The following is a 6,207-nucleotide window of genomic DNA, read 5'->3' as shown; positions in this document are numbered from 1 at the left end:
ACAGCAGTGTCATAATGTCCCGCCTACCTCCGGTTTTATGACTGCCATTTCTTCACAATTAGGGCTCTCGCTACTTCGGCAAATCAGATTGTCGCCATCCTCTCTTCACTCCTTCTATAAACTTGCCGCATTCAAGGCTTCCAGGTTCTTGGAGCCCAATCATTCTACGACGACAAAATCATTGGCCGGTACCCTCCAGGAGAGTGGGTATCGGCCGTGCATGCCGTCAAATTCTCGACCTCATTCAAAGATCTCTTCACCTGTCAAGGGGTCGTACGATTAAGGAATGGCGGGGCTGTGGACGAGTAATTGGAGGTGAGAAATAGAATGCTCCTTTACAATACTATTCTATTTCAAACGTCTCGGACGACACACAAGAAAAGGGTCAAAGAAGGGGCTCAAGAGCTCAGAATAAAGGGATATCCAATCCATGTTAACACCTTCTAATATGCCACAGCACTTTGAGAAAAAAATAAAAAAACAAAATATAAAATGCAAAATTGTTCTGAAAGCTGGAGAACCGAACAAACCAGTTACGTAACACCCACACGCATGCAAACGCCAAAGGCCTAGCAACGTATCATCCCGAGGTAAACCATTCATCCCTAAAACAGTAAAAATTGAAAATCTTGTGCAGTGATTCCCCTTGGATCCAAGTCCTTGATGCCGGGCTTCACCAGGTTCCCAGGGTGTAAAACTCCACATCAAGTGTCAGTATTGTAGAAAGGAAGTAAATCCCTTTTCCTGTCCACCAAAAGCTCCCCTCACTCACTTGACGGTCTCTACTACTACCACCACTACTACCACTCCTACTACGAGAGAACAAATACCATCTCCTTCTCTCCATCTTCAGCTCTTCAACGTATCTTCCTTCTCCCTCTCATTTCCTGGAAACAAAAGTTTTTTAAAGAAAAAATGCATAGGGAAACTTTTTAGGCAGGTTTAAAATCTCCAAGGCTGGAATTGAGTGGCTGTCGTGCATTCTAGCCAGAGTTTATGGTAAATCCCTGGAATCCAACTGACGCGATACTGGAAGGGCACTCAAGAGGTATGATCGCTTCCGTGCTTTAAATACCAAAGTCAGTCAAACGCTTTAGAGAACCGTGAACCGGTCCAAAAACAGGGTAACCATACTTTAGTCAATGGATTCTGCGGTGTGTGGAGCGGTTTGAGGCATATATCAAGTACCTTGATTTGATGCGCAAGCCCTTCTTCGTAAGCGGTGGACTGACGCACTCAACCCTGTTTGGCGATATCCACGTGGGAGAGAGCTGTTGGTTTCGCGGTGACCCTGGGAAATTGACGCTGGTGCCACCAAACGACCGTGCCACCTATCAGTAAGAAACATTCGGCATCAGGCTAAAATCAATTGCAAGAAATCCACACCTGAGGTCTAAAAATATGCTATCTATATCCAAACGGGATCTCCAAACCTGTTTTCTCCGACTGGAGTCTCCTCCGGATTCCGTTAGCCCAATTGGGTTTCGCGAGTCAATTGAAGTGGACGAAAAGAACCCCTCTGTTGTGGCCATGTTTGGTCCCGATGGACCTGGTGATGAGGGCATTCGGACGAGACACGTGGGCGGATTGCTCATTGATGTACGTTGGGTATTGGTGGTGACGGTGGAAGTACCAGTAGCGATGAGGTCACAAGTCGCCTCCAGAGTCGCTTTCTGGCGACATGGTAGATAAGCCTGCCTCTGACAAAGAGAAGTAGACTCAAAACTCTCGTTTTTACTCAACCTCCATGGAAGGCTGATACGACAAATTAAAAAACATTACTGGATTCCCTCCTCTTGAACATCTTCATGAGGACCTGAAGACTTTTTATCCGCAAAAAATTTGCTGTATCTCCGTGGAACTTCTTCTGGAAGAGGATTCGTCGGCACTGCTCGTCACCAGGAATCCGACCCTCGGCAGCCACCGTGGAATTATGTCGAAGCCTCCTCGGTGACCGATAAGAGCCTGAAAAACAGCACAAAATAATCATCATGGAGATGCCGATGGTATTTTTTCGTTCTATTCCATGCCATCCACCTTCGAATGTCTGAAACATGGGGTTTTACTTGTTTTTCTCCTACTCTCGCTTCTCTCTCTCTCGCTCTCTCTCTTTCTCCCTGGAGACGGAAGCACACACATTCAACCATTCTCCTGTTTTCATTACTTGGATGAACGAAGTTGCAAATTTCATTCTTTATTTGATACTCCCCATTCTGAGCCTCCTGAAGGAGAGTCGGTGATAATTTCGTTGTCACACATATTAGAAATTCATTGGTGTGCGACCACTTTCTGGACATGGCCAAAAAACTTGGAGATTCTTTTATTTTGATAAAGAATATATAATTTGTTGATTAAATATATCTTGTTCGGCATCTGAATTCATGACTCAATACAAATGTTTGTGGGAGGAACCTTCATGTTACATGTTGTCTAAAATTAGCATTAATCCTCTGTCATTCTCTATTAGCTTATTAGAATGTAGAGGCGATATGAAAAAATGATGGAATGAAAAGAAAGTTGATGAAAGATAAGTAAGCTTTCTTAAGCTTTTCAACTCTTTTATTTACCTTTATATTCTATCGGTATTTTTTTTCACAAATTTTGCAACTTTCAAATAAAGTTACGAATCCAGGTTTTGAGGGTTGCTGGGCTTGTTTGCTTGCTTTGAGTTGGAAGCAATAGAAGGATTTGATCCGACAGTCGTGCTGGCAGAACATACAATGAGTTTGTTCAAAATTTGTTTTCAAAACAGCCCTCAAGTGGTTTGCTTGAAGTGGACTTTTTTGTACCAAGACCTGCAGTACCAACCATGGCCTTTTTTTTACTAAACAGCCTTCTCTTTTTGGCTTCCCATGCAAAGTCCTGAATTGTTCCTTTCCCCGAATAGAGAAAACCAGTGCTACTTTTGGGACCATTATGCTCTACATCTCGGTCTGTCTATTTGTAGGGGCTGTATAGAAATACACAAAGAAAGTAATTAACATATTCACCTACTTGAGATACCATTTTTGACACCACAAGACACATTCTCTGAACGCACAGTGCAGTGAGATTTTGATTTCGTCTACCTTCGAATAATCAATATTGATCATAATACAAACAATGCAAAATTCTTTCCAAATTTCTCCAACTGTCTATGGTTTTAAGGAATGGCAGGTGTACATATGGTGAACGCCTTATTATTGTTTCTGGTCCGACAATTATCATATGGACATAATATTTGCCTATTCATGCATTATGCTAAAGAGTACTATAACTCAAAACGAGAGTCAGATTAATATTCTCATTATTGACGCACGTAGATTTTTCATTATTGATCTGCATGGCTTTTACGTACGAGTAACACGTAGGCCAAAAGCCGAAAAATTCCTCACTGAAATCTTGTTCCCTTGTCTAGATTTGACTTACATGTGCCGGAACCCGTCAGACTTCAGTGGCTCAAGATAAAAAGGTCATTGACCCGAATTAAATCTGGCTAGATTTGGCCATTGACTAGGTTAGTTCAATAACATATATGAAGGTCACTTTGAAAATATGCTCTTGAAATGAGCCTGGATCTTTCTGATTCCTAATGCTAAAGTAGCATCCATCTGTGGAGTAAATTTCCCTAATGTGAGATGGCGGTTGCTCTTGCCAACGAACAATGAAGGCTGGCAGTTGAAATGTTTTGGGAAGAGAAAGCAATTCCATTTAATATATCTCCTAACACCATTGGACAACAATTCTCAAGCTCCACCACAAATGGGAGTTTTTTCCATTAGCCATTTTGATCTCGTTATTGGTTTTGGCGGAATTTTGATGAATGTCAGGGAGGAATAAGGGCTGAATGCACACACACCATATGTTCAGATTGTTGCTGAAGTTAGGTTATTAGAAAGCATACCCACTTAACCACTGTTGGAAATACGATTTCCAGCGTACGCTCTATGAGATTTGTTATTGCGGGGAAACATCGGCAAGAAATGCGAAAATCTTTCAAATAACTATGCATTATCACTACATATCGAAACAAAAATATGTATATATGTGAACACATTCATGCAAGCCTAGGTAACTATATAAGAACGCCAATCATTCAAAGTACGGGAAGGCTTTTTTAAAAGTGTACAACATAAGGAGACCTGAAAAGAAGTAAGGCACTCCCAATGTTGAGGAAGTAGGTCATTCAAATAAGGAACGCATGCCGAAGTGCAGTGAAAGTAATTCCGCCGCTGTGTTCTCCAACCAAGCCAAACAAACTAACAAACAACCCAGCCAACCAATCCATCCATCCATTTGGCCTATCCACCCTAACCATCGCGTTTCCAACTGCATGGCCATTTCAAGGTGGTTAATAGAGATTCAAATGTTTACCTCTTCCTGCATAGAATTGGGCGGAGCGACGCGTCTTCCCTTAGTTTCAAGTCAAATGGTTCGAACGTGCCATTCAACTCTTTTCTAGACGTAATCGGCCTACATGTACCGTCGATAGTATCATCAAGGCTTACTTTGGAAATATCTCCAATTAGGAGTACAACCGGAGCCAGAGCCTTTAGAAAGATGCGTGATGTCTGCGGAAGATTCTCTGCGTTCCGTAACTTTGGGACATGAAGTCGGTGCGTCTTCGTTCCGACTTGTTCTCCGCCCAGGACGGCTCCAATAGCCGCCCCGGTGCAGCCCACTCCCCAAAGCTTTTGCCCATTTCGCCAATTTTCCTCTTTGACCTGGGGCCAGATCCTGCAATGGAACCAATGTCAAGAGAAACAAGAATAATTGTTTCTGAGTCTTTCGTCCCAGTGAGATGAACTATACTAAATAAGGTTTGAAAATTATGCTCCAAACGTAATAAGGATCTGTTTCCTTCCTTTCATGGGTTCGTGATTTATCTGTGAGAATGATATTATCCCTGTTTTGAAACTAATGTACTTTGGCAAAAGGCACACACATCAAATGTTCTTATCTTCATGAAGAATATCATCAAAATTAACCCAAATTTTAGGGACAACACAAAAAGGGGAATCCTGGCTTCAATCGAGAAAATCTTTGTCATGAAGGTCAAGAACCTCCACGTATAGTAGGAAACCAAAACCTCAAGGCACTTTAACAAAAAAGTTCGGTGATCTCCCGAAGGAGAGCATGCATGCTACCATGTCCGAATATTAATGGTAAATGAGGCTTCACCAAAGCCGAGTGTTCCAAATGCCACATAAACAAACGTATAGGTCATCGGACTCGTATAGCTCCTTTTCCAATGACGTAGCGGGTATCGTGTTAAATGAAGCTTCTTGAAAAGCACTGAAACCAAAATGTGACGCCGATGATAGGGTGGCTCTTAAAAGATTCTAAAGGAGGGCCTTCTACAACAGATTATGCATGTTAGTGCTTGCTTATTCTTGATGTCAATTGGTTTGATTTGAATCATCTAGAAACACGTTTCCAAGTCAAGTGAAGATGAGAAAACACGTGGGTTTTTGAAGGGAAAGTAGATGGTCAAATACGATCGAAAGGCGGCGGGGCAATGTTTTTTGCTCCTTGTTGCTTCTTGGGGCCAGGCACGACTTATTGCTATAAATCTCTTGTTTCGGTTCCCTGACAGAAAGTGACCCAAAAATATCAGTTACTTCACTTGCGAAAGATCAGAGTGATCATGAGTGAAAAATAATTGCCTTGAATCCAGCACTTTCATTCATTGTGCCCCTTCGAGATTGGATTATGTTATTTGATCTCATTCCATGGCCTAAGGTTTATTTTGTACAGTCTCCCATGTCTATCACCCTAACATTAAAAAAAAATATCGCCACCTGCCTGTCTCTTTGTTTCTCGTTCTTTTTTCTTTAGTTTTAAGCAGTTTGGTCCATGAGACGAGGGTTTAACAGATGAGAAAAGTTTGGCTTAACTCAACTCTAGTCAGCAGCACTACCTACTCTCATGCTGAGCGTGTCATTCTTGAGAGGAGGAAAGAAACAATGACAAACTTAAAACAGCTCCTTCCAAGTTAGACCTTGCTCAAGGGAAGGATTCTATTAAATTAGAAATCTACCATGTCTGACTTGTCCTTGCTGCCCAGATCCCAGCTCTTTGAGCAAGTCGTCAGTTGAGCCAGGGAGGAGCGTCTTCTTTTGGTCACACTGGCACTAGGTGGAGCACCAAAATCGTCAAGCGTGGTCTCAATTGGTGTAATTTGAGATGACGAATCCCTTCGACCGGCCGAGACACACCAAGGCGACC

This window comes from Tigriopus californicus, chromosome 11, assembly GCF_007210705.1.
Source record: "Tigriopus californicus strain San Diego chromosome 11, Tcal_SD_v2.1, whole genome shotgun sequence".
Classification (NCBI taxonomy): domain Eukaryota; kingdom Metazoa; phylum Arthropoda; class Copepoda; order Harpacticoida; family Harpacticidae; genus Tigriopus; species Tigriopus californicus.
The sequence above is the reverse complement of the archived record's forward strand: the minus strand, read 5'-3'. Positions refer to the sequence as shown.